The following is an 18,348-nucleotide window of genomic DNA, read 5'->3' on the forward strand; positions in this document are numbered from 1 at the left end:
GGCAGGGTCCTCACTCCTCCTGTACCAGTTATGACTTGTATTGTTCAAGATTATTGTACTTGTTTTTATTATGTATACCCCTCCTCACTTGTAAAGCGCCATGGAATAAATGGCGCTATAACAATAAATAATAAATAATAATAATTTCTCTAATGAGCGGTCCCACGTGACCGCTGAACAGGGGACGAGCTGCAGCACCGAAGACCGTGGGATGGGCAGGGGGAGCGCCAGGAGCGCCGGGACTAGGTGAGTATGCGACACGCTCTCTCCCCCTCACCCGCCGACCCCACCGCCGACCGTGACTCGAGTATAAGCCGAGAGGGGCACTTTCAGCCCAAAAATTTGGGCTGAAAATCTCGGCTTATACTCGAGTATATACGGTATATCTGTTGGAAAAAAAACTTTAACATAACACAATGCTGCAATTTTTAATATTTTAGGTCTGGATATGATCTTCATACATAAAGAAATGTCTACTTTAGAAACTCCATCCCATACAGCTCTGGCAAAAATTAAGAGACCACCACATCAAAACCCTGTCCTGGACAGCCCAATCTCCAGACCTGAACCCCATTGAACACCTCTGGAATGTAAGCAAGAGGATGATGGATAGTCGCAAGCCATCAAACAAAGAAGAACTGCTTACATTTTTGCACCAGAAGCAGTGTGAAAGACTGGTGGAAAGCATGCCAAGACACATGAAAGCTGTGATTAAAAATCATGGTTATTCCACAAAATATTGATTTCTGAACTCTCCCTGAGTTAAAAGATTAGTATTTTTGTTTCTAAATGATTATGAACTTGTTTTCTTTGCATTATTTGAGGTCTGAAAGCCCTTGGGTTTTTTTTAATTTGGACCATTTCTCCTTTTTCAGAAAAAAACAAAACAAAATGTATTGCTTGGAAATTCGGAGACATGTTGTCATAAGTTTATAGACTAAAATAACAATTTACAGTTTACTCAAAAATATACTTATAAAGAGAAAAATCAGACAAACTGAACATTTTGCAGTGGTCTCTTAATTTTTGCCAGAGCTGTACATTTGTATAGAGTTGTTTCACTGACTCACTGACCCTAGGCAAGACAGCACTGTCAATCATCAGTGAGGGAGGTGAGGTCATGCCATACCAGTGGACAGAATGGTGAACTGAGCTTCTTGGCCACATCGAGGGTCCGCAAAGTACTCTTATTAGCATATTTGATTAAACTTCAGTTTCCGAAGAATAAAGGCAGAGATTACAGCACTAAAGATCCAATTATGTTGGGGCTATGCTCTTTTAGTTTGGGCTGACACCCTTTAAGTGAGTTTTCATGCATCAGCTGGATCTCTTCAATGAAAACTAATAACTCCCTAGAAATATTGAGACAATATTCCGCCTTTATATCATTAGTTTACTTCCAAAAAGTTCAAAAAATACTGGAGAAGATAAGCTGAAAAGAAAAAAAAATGCATATAGGGTGTTGTCCAGGTAGATGTGTTGTTGGGGTGCATCAACTGTTCAGATGGTTGAGCTGTGAGAAAGCACAACTCTTACAAGGGCTCAATAGGACATCCATCTGCTGCTGCTCCGCTAGTTGGGGGATCCAATATAGAGATCAAGCTAAAAATTGGAGAAGTGGATGTGATATATGTGGTATATTCTCAAAGCATTTCAAAGTCTTTCCGACTTCTTCCTCAGGAAATCCACAAATGTGCACACCTGCTTCTCCTCTTTTTATCTTAAAGAAGCACTCCTCCCATCAAAGTTTGTATCCTTTAATATATTGCAGTCACCATATTATATAGCACTGAGTACTTACAATTGCTCATTTTACCTTTCTACTCACCTAATTCTTCTCTTTTCCAATAGGTCTATGGCATCACATGATTATAAACTGACTAGATGAATACTTCTAAGCTCTAAAAAACAGGAAGTCTCTTTCACTGTATAAGTTATCACTGCAAAAGTTCTTTGTAGGGGGAGGAGGATGAAGCTGGGGCAGGAGTTGAAGAGAGGAATAATAAATGTAGGGAAAAGAGACTTCCTTGTTCAACAATGTGCCAAGAAAATAGAAAAGAGAAGAATTAGTTGGTAGAAATGCAAAATGAGCAATTGTAAGTACAGAGTGCTGTATAATGTGATGACTGCAATATAATAAGAGAACGACTTTGATGAGAGTGCTTCTTTAAAAATACTGGAGATGCATGTTAAGATCATTAAATTTACTGTTGTTATAACTCTGAATCCATTTGTACAATAATCCATCTATAATGTAGCCGTTATAAAAAACAATGTCCATTCTAATTCTGTTAAAAATTAAAATCGTGAAACAATTCAACTCCTCCTAAGGACATGCTTGATGCTTTACAAATGAAAACTTTTTTTTATATTTATTAGATGGAGTTAGAAATGTCACGTCTTACTATAACAGATTGCTCTTAACACCTGCCTCTGCCGCGTCTCATAAACTACTTTAGAAGGCACAAACAATGTTAGATTAGTGGAGCTATGTCAGCCGATCTGTCCTTACGATTGTGCATTATGGATCTCTAATGACCAGGTAAGAGGGTAGGTGATTTGATTTATTTACATTACAACCACCAGCTCCGCAGGGAAGACCACTTAAGTTCCTAAGGGTCACAGGGACATTTCTGTTTGCAAGATGAAGATTTATTACTTCCAGAATACTACTGTCACTTACATACAAGCTACTGCATGGAATACAAACTTCTCCTTGGCTTAATGGGAACTGTGTATAGTTATTACTAAATGCAAAAAATTATACATATATATTTCTGCTGGAACCAGGAAAGAACAGGCTAAAGGGTCGAGAAGGTTAACAGTTGAAAGAAGGTGCAATATTCAGCAAATAATATTGCGTGCATTGAATTTCACAAATTAGAAAATCACAAACCAGTTTTTGGCTCTGGATAGGAACCTTCATCAGGCAATACTGATCGCAGTTTGCAAAAAAAAGAACCTTTCCTAGCATCGTTTCCCACATGCTGAAGCATCAGAGAATGGGTTAATGTCATTTGGTGTTGCGTTGTCCCCATATTGCTCTGCAGCTATGACATTTAACAATTTATCATTCCTTGTACAGTGGTGGTCAGTAAATAGCTGGGTAGCCACAAATCAGAGCTTCCCAATGCAGCACAATTTGTATTGTTGTTCTCCATTTCCACAGCCACTGGGTAAGTCTCTGTCTCCTGTAAAGTGTAAGCTCTTATGGTCAGCAAGGACCTTTCTCTATTGTTTGTAAATTGTAAGCTTTTATAGTAAGTTCTTTTCTGTCTCCTGTAGAGTGTAAAGCTCTTATGGTCAGCGGGGTCCTCTCTCTCTCATAGAGTGTAAGCTCTTATGATCAGTGGGGTCCTCTCTGTCTCCTGTAGAGTGTAAGCTCTTATGGTCAGCAGGGTCCTCTCTGTCTCCTATAGAGTGTAAAGCTCTTATAGTCAGCGGGGTTCTCTCTGTCTCCTGTAGAGTGTAAAGCTCTTATGGTCAGTGGGGTCCTCTTTGTCTCTTGTAGAGTGTAAGCTCTTATGGTCAGCTGGGTCCTCTCTGTCTCTTGTAGAGTGTAAGCTTTTATGGTCAGTGGTGTCCTCTCTCTCTCCTGTAGAGTGTAAGCTCTTATGGTCAGTGGGTTCCTCTCTGTCTCCTGTAGAGTGTAAAGCTCTTATGGCCAGTGAGGTCCTCTCTCTTTATTTTGTCATGATCCAGTTCTGTGTTTATGTTCAGCTGTCTTGTCTCTGGACTGGTCATGTGGGAGTTAATTCCCTCTGCCTCACTTTAAAGCTGGCTGAGCTATTTAAGTCCTCTGCAGCCTGTGGGCCAGTGTCTGCTATAGTTCATGCTGCACGGCTTGAGCACCTGACCTGGTCACTAGTACTAGTGTTCCTTTTTGCCTCTGACTGCCTGTACCCGTTTATGACTTGTTCTGACCCTTGGCTTGTATCCCGACTCCGTCTTACGTCTCACGTTTTGTTACCACGTTCCCGGTAGGCTCTGACTTCTTGTTTATCCCCGACCATTCTTCTGATTTCCCCCGTGTACTGCGCTTACCTCTATGTGTATGACCTTTGGCTTGTCTGACTTCTCTTGCATTACCTGTGACACCTGTGTTGTTGTTCAGTATTGCTGTGCTGTGTGTACATCCTCTTTTCCTGAACCAGCTCCCCCTGGTGGAAGTTGCACGAAACCACACTGCAGCAGCACATTACATATTTATTGTAAAGTGTAAGCTCTTATGGTCAGCGGGGTCCTCTCTGTCTCCTGTAGAGTGTAAGTTGTTATTGTCAGTGGGGTCCTCTCTGTCTCCTGTAGAGTGTACAGCTCTTATGGTCAGCGGGGTCCCCTGTCTCCTGTAGAGTGTAAGCTCTTATGGTCAGTGGTGTCCTCTCTCTCTCCTGTAGAATGTAAGTTGTTATGGTCAGTGTGGTCCTCTCTGTCTCCTGTATAGTGTAAAGCTCTTCTGATCAGTGGGGTCCTCTCTCTTTCTTTACTGTAAAGTGTAAGCTCTAATGGTAAGCAGGGTCCTCTCTCTCGTTTGTAGAGTGTAAGCTCTTCTAGTGAGTTTCTCTCTGTCTCCTGTAGAGTGTAAGCTCTTATAGTCAGTGGGGTTCTCTCTCTCTCTACTGTAAAATTTAAGCTCTTATGGTTAGCAAGGACCTCTCTCTTTCTCCTCCCCATGTGTATTTTTCAAGCAATTACAACTTACAAGCTTTCCAGTATTGAGATTCATACAAATTTATTTGCAGCAAATCCATATTTTGGGAAAAAATTGTCAAAGTCAGCAAATTCCATTTTCAAAAGATCTGCTCATTCATCTCTAATTACCTGTCAAAAATACCAAGTTATCCAAAAGTACAGGAATCATTGAAAGCCAAAATCAATAGAACTCTCGCCCAAACTGAAAGAGCATAGCCCCATCATGCTGCTGTACAATTGCCTCTCAAGTCCTCCCTTACGCATGTTCTGGTCACCACCTTCTCCTCTTATGTCAAGGACCAATAGAGATGACCAAGCTGCCCATACATGCAGCAGACACAATAGTGGTGCTCACCGATATTCGTCCTAGCAGGACCATCTCTGGTATTGGGCAGCATGGTGGCTCAGTTAGTTCTCTTTTTCTTGCATCATTGGACTCCTGGGATCCTAGGTTTCAATCTGACCAGAAGCATGAAGTTTCTATGTACTCCCTATGTTTCCTCCAGGTAGTCCAGCTTTATCTGAGCCCCAATAACATACTAATAGTTTATTTGAAGATACATTTTGAGTCCAATGAGAACAGTGAGTATTGTTGAATGTGGTGGAAGCACTACATAAATAAAATACATACAGGGTAGGGTTCCGAAATTGTTGTTTTCATAATTATTTCCTATGTTGGGTGGAGAGATGATGAAGAAAGTAAGAAGCATCAGAAGAGCTATTCCGGGGTAAGGTGATGTATATGGAACACACAGCATCAATTTCCAGTTTTCTGCTATAATTACATTCAAAAGAGAGGTATTCATCATGTCCCCGAGGATTTACAACTTACTGCTATTTAAATACAGATATTCCCTAAATCAGTTCTGAATTCTCTGACTTAAATTAGTTGAAAAAATGATCAATTACCCATGATTAGGGTTGAGCGAAACGGATCAGTCAATTTCATAAGTCGGTGACTTTCGGCAAAGTTGGGTTTCGTGAAACCCGAGCCGATCCCAGCGTGGGATCGGCCATGCGGTCGGCGATCTTCGCACCAAAGTCGTGTTTCGTATGGCGCTTTAACCGCCATTTTTTCAGCCAATGAAGGAGTGTGGGCAGAGTGATGACATAGGTCTTGTCTTGCTTTCTGCGGCGTCACAGGGGGTGGGGGTATAAATGCCATCCTACCGTTTTGGATGTAGCGATTTACACAGTCCGAGGAATGTACTGATTTACACTCTGTCTGAGGAGAGAGAGAGAGAGAGAAAGAGAGAGAGAGAGAAGAAGAAGAAGAAAAAAAAAATCCCCATTGACTTGCATTGGGTTTCGTGTTTGGGTTTCATGTTTCGGGTCGGCCCCCCGACTTTTCACAATAATCGGCCGATTTCACACGATCCGACTTTCGAGAAAGTCGGGTTTCACGAAACCCGACTCGATACTAAAAAAAGCAAAAGTCGCTCAACCCTACCCATGATCAGAAGACTTGCAGATTTAAGAGGGTCTTTTGTTAGCCTCTGAATGACATTGACCAGTAATGTCATATTCTGTGACACTACTGTGTAGACCAGGAAGAAAGACCTAGATCTGCATTGTATAACTTAAAGGGAATCTGTCAGTAGGTTTAACTATCCTAATCCATCTATATGGGCATTTAGGTCATAGGAAGCTGAATAAAATGATACCTTGATATCTGGGATCTGATGTCTTATTCCGGAGAAATTCATGTTTTTCTTATATGCAAATGAGCTGTAAATATCTATTATCTGGACATAGATCTTCCTGAGAATCTGCCTCCAGAGATTATTTGTAAAATTTTGATCAGCAAAAAGTAAGTCTTCAAATGGCTATATTGACAAAAAACTAAAATAAACTATGGCTCTCAGAAGAAGGGGAGGAAAAACTGAAAAAAGAAAAAGTTTGAGGGTGAAGGAGTTAACTTGCTGCTTCATATTCTAAAATAAAAACTTGTGAGAGTGGGATATTGATGGATGATACTTTCAAATGATGATATTCTCACAATATGCATCTTTTCAAACTACGGGGAAGATGAATAATATAGACGGCTGATGTTTACCGTCTTCCTGAGAATTATTTAAATGAAGTGTTAAATTTATTCTAAATGTTGAAGCTTAATGTGTAAGTGAAAATCTCACGTACCCCATCCACTGAGCTCAGTAGAAGGCTTGATTACATTTCATCATTCATAGCCAGCGGTGTGTGCTAAGGCTACGTTCACATTTGCGTTGTGCGCCGCAGCGTCGGCGCTGCAACGCACAACGCAAACAAAAACGCAGCAAAACGCATGCACAACGCTGCGTTTTGCGCCGCAAGCGTCCTTTTTTTGATTGATTTTGGACGCAGCAAAAATGCAACTTGCTGCGTCCTCTGCGCCCGGACGCGTGCGCCGCAGTGACGCATGCGGCGCAGAACGCAAGTGCGACGCATGTCCATGCGCCCCCATGTTAAATATAGGGGCGCATGATGCATGCAGCGACGCTGCGGCGCCCGACGCTGCGGCGCAGACCGCAAATGTGAACGTAGACTTAGGAAGGAGAAAGGGAGGTATTTTGAGCTTTTTCTACCAAATAAGATAATTTCTCAAGGTGAAAAATGTGCATTATAGAATGAATCAGGGTTTTAATAGATTTTACTAGATAAAAATTATTTTACCAAATTGAAGACTTGCAGGGAATCATGGTAAATTGGATTATTTAAAACTGATGCAGAATAAAAAAAATTAAGATTTTCCAGTATCTAAGAAATGATGGTCTGTTGGAAGAATCCCGGCACCAAGCAGTAGAAAGAAGTAACCAATGTGCTCCTCCACAAGCAGTTCCATAGCCAATTCGCAGACCGGTAATCCAGCACCCAATAGCATAAATGATCGAGTCAATGCTTTGTTGAATGTTGAGTGGGTAAAACTTGAAAAAAAAGTCCTTGGTGAACTTAAAATCATTTTGGCACATAGAATAGTTTCATAGTCCTTAAGGTTCAAAAACGACACATGTCAATCATGTTATACAACAAATGTACAACACTGTTAAGGCAGGTATGAAAAAAATGCTGTAAAATAAGAATCTAAAGTGAATGAACAAAAGAAAAATCTAAATCAAACCAATACTTGGTGTGACCGCCATTTGTCTTCGAAACAGCTTCAATTCTTCTAGGTACATTTGCATAAGTCAAAAATTTTGTAGGATTCAAATCTGGCGTATGATTAACCAATCAAAATCTGGCGTATGATTAACCAATCATACTGGACAGATGATAATGATTACTATTTTAATCTTATATATATATCTTAAATATAGGTTAGATCTTATAGATGTAGTTTGCAGCACAGTCATTTATTGAAACACAAACAGATGTGTTAGATGCTTAAAACTGTGTGATAAACAGACAAACTCTGCTACAAAGGTGAGGTGGTGGAAGACAGTTTCATGTTGCAGGCCATATTTCATGACAAGACTGAGCACAGCAACAAGTCACGGGGTAGTTATACTGCATCAGTAAGGACTCTCCCAGGCAGAGATTTTAAAGCAGACTAGGGTTTCAAGATGTGCTGTTCACGCTCTTTTGAGGAAGATCTAAAAATTTGTCAATGTTGAGGACCGTAGATGTAGTTGGCCAAGAAAACTTAGTGCAGCAGATGAAAGACACATCATGTTTTTTTCCCTTCAAAATCATAAGATGTCCAGCAGAGCCACTAATTCAGAATTGATAGCAACCAGTAGAACTTAGCTACACCCACCTATTGTTTGGAGACATCTGGCCAGAATTGGTCTTCATGGAAGAAAGTCCAAAAGTCCATACGTTCCAAATGGCAATAAGCCTAAGCAGCTCAACTATTATTATTATTATTTATTATTATAGCGCCATTTATTCCATGGCGCTTTACGTGTGAGGAGGGGTATACATAATAAAAACAGGTACAATAATCTTGAACAATACAAGTCACAACTGGTACAGGAGGAGAGAGGACCCTGCCCGCGAGGGCTCACAATCTACAAAACTATGTATGAAACATATAATTTGGGGTGCACAAAAATGGCAGCTAGTGCTCTGTATTGATGAGTCAAAATTTTAAATATTTGAAAATGACAGAAGGCAATTTGTTTGAGAAAAATGTACAAAAATGAGTGTCTGCAAGCAATAGTGAAGCACGGTGGAGGCTCTTTGCTGGTTTGGAGCTGCATTTCTGCAAATGGAATTGGGGATTGGGTCAGGATTATTGGTGTCTTCAATGCTGAGAAATACAAGCAGATATTTATCCAACATGCAATTCCATCATTGAGTTTTAATTTAAAAAGGATGGTAGAGACATTCTGAATTGGATTATCAAAGTAAGTACACCGGCCCGATTAGGTTTAAGACATCTCTTTAATTAATGAATGCAGTTCATACTCTGAAATCTGGTTATAGATCTGACTTAAGTGACAAGGAAATTTAAAATTTACTGGAACAAAATATCAGGTTGGGTTTTCGTATAGATGTCAAGTAGGCATTCCTAAATCTTACCAAGGATGAAATTGTAAGGTTATAATGCAATTAATATGGCAGGTAGTTAGACACCTAATGTGACTTCTTGCACTGATTCATAATGTGAAAGTAAACAATATAAAGAAGTAGTAAAATAAGTGTCCTGCCCACTGGGCTGTAGACTAGCGAGACTTTTCACAGCAGGTTGATCCACAAGAGGGAACAATAAACAAAAGGTCTTTTGGATACAGAATGTGAGATCATGTGATATACAATATAGGGGCAAATTTAATTTTTAGAGCTCTCAGATGTACTTGTAAATGAGTGTTGGCTACAAAAAGTTTTGTTATGTTTTGAACTTTTCCGACATAATATTTACTCTCACACATTTGCATTTATTGCGCTATTAAATTATCACAATGTTATGCTTACCCATAACTAATTTTGACACATTAATTTCATGTACAATTGGAGAGACAGTATATAAAGAACAGGTGATAAAATCCAACACCAACTTCTAGTACATTGCTGCGCAGTCTACCGGCCAGCTGCACTTCCCTTCTGAATACCTGCTGTTTCTTTTTAATTACTAGAACCTGCAGGCAAGTGTTATAAGCTTTGATTTTAATTTAAAATATGGATCAAATAAAATACAGCTGAATGGTGGGCCTGACTACTGGAATATGTCTCTGGTAAGAGGAGCATGCATAGTTGAGCCATACAGAGCTCTGTACTTTGCTGTATCAAGTACAATGGCACATTACAATGAGTAGCTTGATTAGAGAAGTTGTCCTATGAAAACAAGTTATATGGATACGAGACAATGTATTGATAAGTGAGGCACTGACTGACACTTTTATCTCTATGAGGACTCGTACCCATCACTGTGAAAAAAAGCAATCTGATTTCAGTCCAGAAAAGTGGGACGAGTATCATGCAATTTTTATGTGAGTACAAACCGATTCTTAACTCCCATCATCCAATTAACATCCGATTTACATGCGAATGAGATTCGACTGCAATGCGATCTTGAAAGGAGCACCAGATGAATGGAAGAACCATTTACAGGGTAAATGTTCCATTTTTTCTTGCTGGGGGCAGCATCAGGAAGCCTGTTCCTGACACTGCGCGCTACAGAAGAAGAATGAATACTCACTGCTCTATGAGTGCACAGTGTCGGTGAATATTCCGGCAAGCTGTGCTCTGCTGGCGTCCCTGCCATGCACTGCTTACAAGTTTAAAGCAGTTGCTGGCAGCGGAGCTTGAAGCTGCGAGGGAGTGCTGGGTAGGTGAGTTTAATGATTTGTTTTTTTTAAAGTTTTCTGATGGGGCCATGTATACCAGGATGGGGATGGGGCGCTGCATACCATGATAGGCATGAGACCATGCATACATGATAGGGATGGGACCATGCATACCATGATAGGGATGATGGATCAATGCATACCAGGATGGGGATGAGGGGGCCATGCATACCAGGATAGAGATGAGTGGGCCATGCATACCAGGGTAGGGATGAGGAGACCATATATACCACTATAGAGGATAATAATTACAGAACTGACCACATTTTTTTGCTTCAATTTTTTTTCCTAATTTACTCTTCTAAAACCTAGGTGCGTCTTATGGTCTGGTGCGTCTTATAGTCTGAAAAATATGGCTATATAATAAATGAAGCAGTATTATGTAAACTGTCTGAAAGCAATTCTAAATTAAAGCATACAAAATATATCAAGATTTTAAAATAAATATTGAAATTAAAAAGTATAACATTAATAATAATAATAATAATACACATGTATTTACCTAAATAACCATATAATTAAATAACATATTAGAGATAAAGTTTTTATAAAAACATTTCAACTATATATAATAAATATGGTTGCTATTATTATGTTTACTATCTGTAATAAAAAAAATGTGCTATCATCACACAGGTGACTTGTCTACAAAATAATCGGATGGTTAAAATAACTGAAAGTTAATATGGCACTTTCTCGAAATGTTGGAATTAGCCAAAAATAAAGTTAGAGGAAACAGGCTTTTGAATTCTACAACAAAGCTTTGTTTAAAATAAGAGTTAAAACAGCTGAGGATTTCTGACATGTTGACACAACCGATGGCAGAGGAGTTGGCTGAAGTTATGTGCGTAAAGGTCCAACTAGGAACATCTGCATTAAGAAGCTAATTCTCTTAAACACACTGATCACAATATTAATGGTACGTGTAAACACGAGTGCTTTATCTGACAGCGATTTACATTTAGAATAGCCTAATCCAACCGCTCTGCATCCTTATTCATTAGCAGCCGCCTTTGGTTAACGCTTCGTGGCCACTTGTACAGGTGGACGATCTTCTCAAGTAATGATTGTATTTATGTTATTTTTTCATAAGCCAGGTTTGAAATTTGTCAAACTGCATCATTGTTTAACTATGTGCCACTCAAAAAGCCATTGCCAGATGTAGCGGCTTTTCCCTAACTTTGCTTCAGGCATCGAAATTACACATGGGCCACAGTGTGTATGTCAAGGCATTTTTTTTTTTTTTTTTCATCTCTTCCTAAGCCAATCCATGAATAGGTTAGACTATGCATGTTCATAATTCCCGGCTGTATTACGCCACTAATTTTGTGTGAAGTTTCATGCCAGCTTTTTTTTCTTCTTTCTTTTAAATCCCTGTCCATCATGTCACTTATAAAGAAATAAGTATAATTTATATGTTTAACACCAGAGTGGCCACTGAGTCGTCATACAGTCATCTGAGTCTTGTAGGTGCAAGGGTTTGCATGAAATTCTAAAGAGGTGTTGAACCAAAAGACACTGGAGAAAAAAAAACAGGCTTGGGCTATCTGTCATATAGAACAATGACTTTTATTGATCAGGTGTTTTCAGAATGTGCTAGATAACTAAATACAGAAACAAAAAGATAGACGGATTGATAGATATTACATTGATAGATAGATAGTTAGATATGTGGATAGAAATTGGATAGATAGATTGATAGATAGATAGATAGATAGATAGATAGATAGATAGATAGATAGATAGATAGATAGATAGATAGATAGATTTTAGGATGGGCAAACGTGCTCGGTGATTCTCAGTTATCACTTGAGTACCTGGATGCTCGGATGTGCTCTGCACTCGGCGAGCATTGACTTGTACCACCGTATGACAGAAACGGAACATAAAATCAAATCCAGTTTTTTGTATTATTTTCTGGTCTATTTGCATGCACCCCTTCCCACCTAAACATGGGTATACACTTCAGGATTTTGTCTTTTGTCTCAAGACGGCAAGGGACCTGAAGGACACCGGAATGTGAGTATGTACTGTTTGTTTTTTTTTACTTTTACGCTGGTAACCACGGTAAACATCGGGTTACTAAGCGCGGCCCCTGCGCTTAGTAACCTGATGTTTACCCTGGTTACCCGGGACCTCGGCATCGTTGGTCGCTGGAGAGCGGTTTATGTGACAGCTCCCCAGCGACCACACAACGACTTTCCAACGAACACGGCCAGGTCGTATCGCTGGTCGTGATCGTTGGAAAGTTGCAGAGTGTGACAGTACCCTTACCAAAAAACTCTATCTTGGTCTCATCTGTCCACAAGACACCTGCTGGCCCTGTAACAATAGAAAGGACCACCTAATAGCCCTCTACAAATAGTAATGACTGATCATGTCTCACACACCACATGGCCAAATAAGTTATTAAAATAATAAATTTAAATTTCCTGTGGAATGATTTTTTCATCATTGAAGGCAATCTAAATGTGCAAAAATGCAACCGAAGCAATGCATGTGAACTTAGCCTAAGTTGTGGCAGAGCATTTTATTTTCTCTTATTTATTTTACTTTATATTCAACTTATTATCCTGGAAAGAATATTTATTGACATTTTTTTTACTTTCAAATCCATTTTAAGTGTGGTTTTGTATGTTTCATTGTCAGTACATAAAAGTGGCGTAATACACTGACAACATTTTTTCCAGCAGCGACCTGGGATTCAGAGATGATTCCAGGGATCTTCCCCATGCTGTTCCCATGTAATTTAAGTGCTGTTTACATAGTTTTCAGCAATTTTTAGATCCCCCCAGACAGACCTCCGGGGGGCCACCGGAAAAATGCTCCAGTTTCCCATTGACTTCCATTATACCCTTTGCTCGGGTCGAGCACCCGAACATTACGATTTGCTCAACATGAGTAATGAGTACCAGAGCATTTAAGTGCTTGCTCATCACTTATTAGAAATAGTGCTAATTACTTGGTTGCCACTCTGTTAGACCTATGGTATAACAGGAAATTTTTCCAGATACTTCCCCTCCTGGTAAAAGATGCGCTCAGGCTGGAGTACTGAAACATGCTTGTAGGCAATCTTAAGAGTGATTTTCCCCAAGACAGCAGTGAAACACACTGTGTGCATCGTCGTTACAGACTTCCAACCCTGGGAACGTCGAGTCGTCAATGTAAAAACATTAGCAGCAGTAGTGTATGTGGCAGAAGCAATTTCTGTGAGTCGTTTCACACAATCATTAGACCAGTTGGTGCACCAGGAGAACATAGTACATGTCTAACACAAAGTGATTATAAACATAAGGGTGAATGACCTCGGGGAGATCAAAACATCCAACACCGCGGAGACACCACCACGTGTTTCTCAACTCAGTGATCCAGAACACCGCCCCCATCCCTAATGGGAAATATGCAAATGCATGTAGAAAAGCCGCAGAGACACCATCACATGTTTTGGCATAGGTGGTTTTCCTTTATTGGATGCTGCCCTTCCCATGGTTGTTCCTTCCCGGTGAAAGACCTGGCTATTAATTGCTTGCGTTGAGAAACACGTGATGGTGTCTCCACGGCTTTTCTACATGCATTTGCATATTTCCCATTAGGGATGGGGGCGGTGTTCTGGATCGCTGCATTGAGTAACACGTGGTGGTGTCTGTTATGATCCTAGTGGCTTAGGATCACAAATCTAACCAGCTAAGTAGAAAATAATAGGACGAGCTCTGGGGATGTGGTAACTGGACTAACCGCAAACCTGATCCTAACCGCACACACTATAGGCAGCCGTGGAATGTTTCCTGAAATCCTAGACGTCTCTTCACGGCCTGAGAAACTGACTACCCCTAAAGAGAAAGTAAAGACCTCACTGGCCTCAGAGAAATCCCCCAGAGATATAGAAGCCCCCCACAAATAATAACGGTGAGTTAAGAGGAAAAGACAAACGCAGAGATGAAACAGGTTAAGCAAATGAGGCCCGCTAACGCTAGATAGCAGAAAATAGCAAGGGATCTGTGCGGTCAGTAAAAAACCCTATGCAAAAATATCCACGCAGAGAATGCGAGAACCCCCACACCAACTAACGATGTGGGGGGAGCAACTCAGCACCCCAGAGCACCAGCAAGCAGGGAAATCACATATTAGCAAGCTGGACAAAAACTCATCATATACTAGGAATCATCTTGAACACAGATGAGCAAAAATAAGCAAACAGAACTTAGCTTCTCTTGGAGAGACTGATAACGGATGTAGACAGGAGCAATCAGAATAGCACTGAATACAACGGCAACAGGCAAGGAATGAAGGACCAGGTGGATTAAATAGGAAACCTAACTAGCAGATGACGAGACAGCTGATCCTGCCAGAAACCTGCAAAATAACAAAAAGAGCCACCAGGAGGAGCCCAAAGAGAGAACTCACACAGTACCACTCATGACCACAGGAGGGAGCCCGGAAACAGAGTTCACAACAGTACCCACCCCTTGAGGAGGGGTCACCGAACCCTCACCAGAACCCCCAGGGCGATCAGGGTGAGCCACATGGAAGGCACGAATCAAATCGGCCGCATGAACATCAGAGGCGACAACCCAGGAATTATCGTCCTGACCATAGCCCTTCCACTTAACCAAATACTGGCGCCTCCATCTTGAAATACGAGAATCCAAGATCTTCTCCACCACGTATTCCAATTCTCCCTCAACCAGCACCGGAGCAGGAGGCTCAACAGAAGGAACCACAGGCACCACATACCTCCGCAACAAAGACCTATGGAACACATTATGGATGGTAAACGATGCCAGGAGGTCCAAGCGAAATGACACAGGGTTGAGGATTTCCAAAATGTTATAAGGACCGATAAAACGAGGTTTAAACTTAGGAGAAGAAACCTTCATAGGAACATAACGAGAAGACAACCACACCAAATCCCCCACACGAAGTCAGGGACCCACACAGCGACGACGGTTAGCAAAGCGCTGAGCCTTCTCTTGTGACAACATCAAATTGTCCACCACATGGTTCCAAATCTGCTGCAACCTATCCACCACAGAATCCACCCCAGGACAGTCAGAAGACTCAACCTGACCCGAGGAAAAACGAGGGTGAAAACCAGAATTACAAAAAAAAGGCGAAACCAAAGTAGCCGAACTAGCACGATTATTATGGGCAAACTCGGCCAATGGCAAAAAAGTCCCCCAATCATCCTGGTCAGCAGAAACAAAACATCTCAAATAAGTTTCCAAGGTCTGGTTAGTTCGCTCGGTTTGGCCATTCGTCTGAGGATGGAAGGCCGACGAAAAAGACAAATCAATGCCCATCTTAGCACAAAAGGACCGCTAAAATCTGGACACAAACTGGGATCCTCTGTCAGACACAATGTTTTCAGGGATGCCATGCAGACGAACCACATTCTGAAAAAATAACGGAACCAAATCGGAGGAAGAAGGCAACTTAGGCAAGGGCACCAAATGGACTATTTTAGAAAAACGATCACAAACCACCCAGATGACAGACATTCTCTAAGAGACCGGAAGATCCGAAATGAAATCCATGGAAATATGCGTCCAAGGCCTCTTAGGAACCGGCAAAGGCAAAAGCAAACCACTGGCACGAGAACAGCAAGGCTTAGCCCGAGCACAAATCCCACAGGACTGCACAAAGGAACGCACATCCCGCGACAAGGAAGGCCACCAGAAGGATCTAGCCACCAAATCTCTGGTACCAAAAATCCCAGGATGACCCGCCAACACTGAAGAATGGACCTCGGAAATAACTCTGCTGGTCCATCTATCTGGGACAAACAGTCTCTCTGATGGACAACGGTCAGGTCTATCCGCCTGAAATTCCTGTAACACCCGTCGCAAATCTGGGGAAATGGCAGACAAAATTAGCCCCTCTTTGAGGATACAAACCGGCTCAGAAACTCCAGGGGAGTCAGGCACAAAACTCCTAGAAAGAGCATCAGCCTTCACGTTCTTCGAACCAGGAAGGTACGAGACCACGAAATCGAAACGTGAGAAAAACAATGACCAACGAGCCTGTCTAGGATTCAACCGCTTGGCCGACTCAAGATAAATCAAATTTTTATGATCAGTCAAGACCACCACACGATGCTTAGCTCCCTCTAGCCAGTGTCGCCACTCCTCAAATGCCCACTTCATTGCCAACAACTCCCGATTACCAACATCATAATTTCGTTCAGCCGGCGAAAATTTTCTTAAAAAGAAGGCACATGGCTTCATCACAGAGCGATCAGAGCTTCTCTGTGACAAAACAGCCCCTGCTCCAATTTCAGAAGCATCAACCTCGACCTGGAAGGGAAGAGAGACATCTGGCTGACATAAAACTGGAGCCGAAGAAAACCGGCGCTTCAGCTCCTGAAAGGCCTCAACGGCCGCAGGAGACCAGTTAGTCACATCAGAACCATTCTTGGTCAAATCCGTCAAAGGTTTAACCACACCAGAAAAATTAGCAATGAAGCTACGGTAAAAATTAGCAAAGCCCAAGAACTTCTGAAGACTCTTAACCGATGTAGGTTGAGTCCAATCATGAATAGCCTGGACCTTGACTGGGTCCATCTCAATAGAAGAAGGAGAAAAAATAAAGCCCAAAAAGGAAACTTTCTGGACTCCGAATAGACATTTGGAACCCTTCACAAACAAGGCATTGGCACGCAGGACCTGAAATACCATCCTGACCTGCTTCACATGGGATTCCCAATCATCTGAAAAGACCAAAATATCATCCAGATACACAATCATAAATTTATCCAGATATTCTCGGAAGATATCGTGCATGAAGGACTGAAACACAGAAGGGGCATTAGAAAGTCCAAAAGGCATCACCAAGTACTCAAAATGGCCTTCGGGCGTATTAAATGCTGTTTTCCATTCATCGCCCTGTTTTATACGCACAAGATTATACGCACCGCGAAGATCTATCTTGGTGAACCAACTAGACCCCCTAATCCGAGCAAACAGATCAGACAACAATGGCAAGGGATACTGGAATTTGACCGTGATTTTATTTAGAAGGCGATAATCTATACAGGGTCTCAACGAACCATCCTTCTTGGCCACAAAAAAGAATCCCGCACCAAGAGGGGACGAGGAGGGGCGAATATGTCCCTTCTCCAAAGACTCCTTTACATAGCTCCACATAGCGGCATGCTCTGGTACAGACAAATTAAACAGTCGTCCCTTAGGGAACTTACTACCGGGAATCAAATTTATAGCACAATCACAATCCCTATGAGGAGTTAGGGCACTGGATTTGGGCTCATCAAATACATCCTGGTAGTCCGACAAAAACTCAGGGACTTTAGAAGGAGTAGAGGAAGCAATTGATACCAAGGGAGCATCGCCATGAATTCCCTGGCAACCCCAACTCAACACAGACATAGCTTTCCAATCCAGGACTGGATTATGAGCCTGCAACCATGGCAGACTCAACACGACAACGTCATGCAAATTATATAACACAAGAAAGCGAATCACCTCCTGATGTGCAGGAGTCATACACATGGTCACTTGAGTCCAGTACTGAGGTTTATTCTTGGCCAATGGTGTAGCATCAATTCCCTTCAATGGAATAGGGAACTGTAATGGCTCAAGGATAAAACCACAGCGCTTGGCAAATGACAAATCCATCAGATTCAGGGCGGCACCTGAATCTACAAAAGCCATAACTGAGTAGGATGACAGAGAGCAAATCAAAGTAACAGACAAAATGAATTTAGGCTGTACAGTACCAATGGTGACAGATCTAGCAAAGTTTTTTGTGCGCTTATAGCATGCTGAGATAACATGAGCTGAATCACCACAGTAAAAGCACAACCCATTCTGACGTCTATGATTTTGCCGTTCAATTCTGGTCAGAATCCTATCACATTGCATAGACTCAGGTCTCTGTT

This window comes from Ranitomeya variabilis, chromosome 8 (assembly GCF_051348905.1).
Source record: "Ranitomeya variabilis isolate aRanVar5 chromosome 8, aRanVar5.hap1, whole genome shotgun sequence".
Lineage (NCBI taxonomy): Eukaryota > Metazoa > Chordata > Amphibia > Anura > Dendrobatidae > Ranitomeya > Ranitomeya variabilis.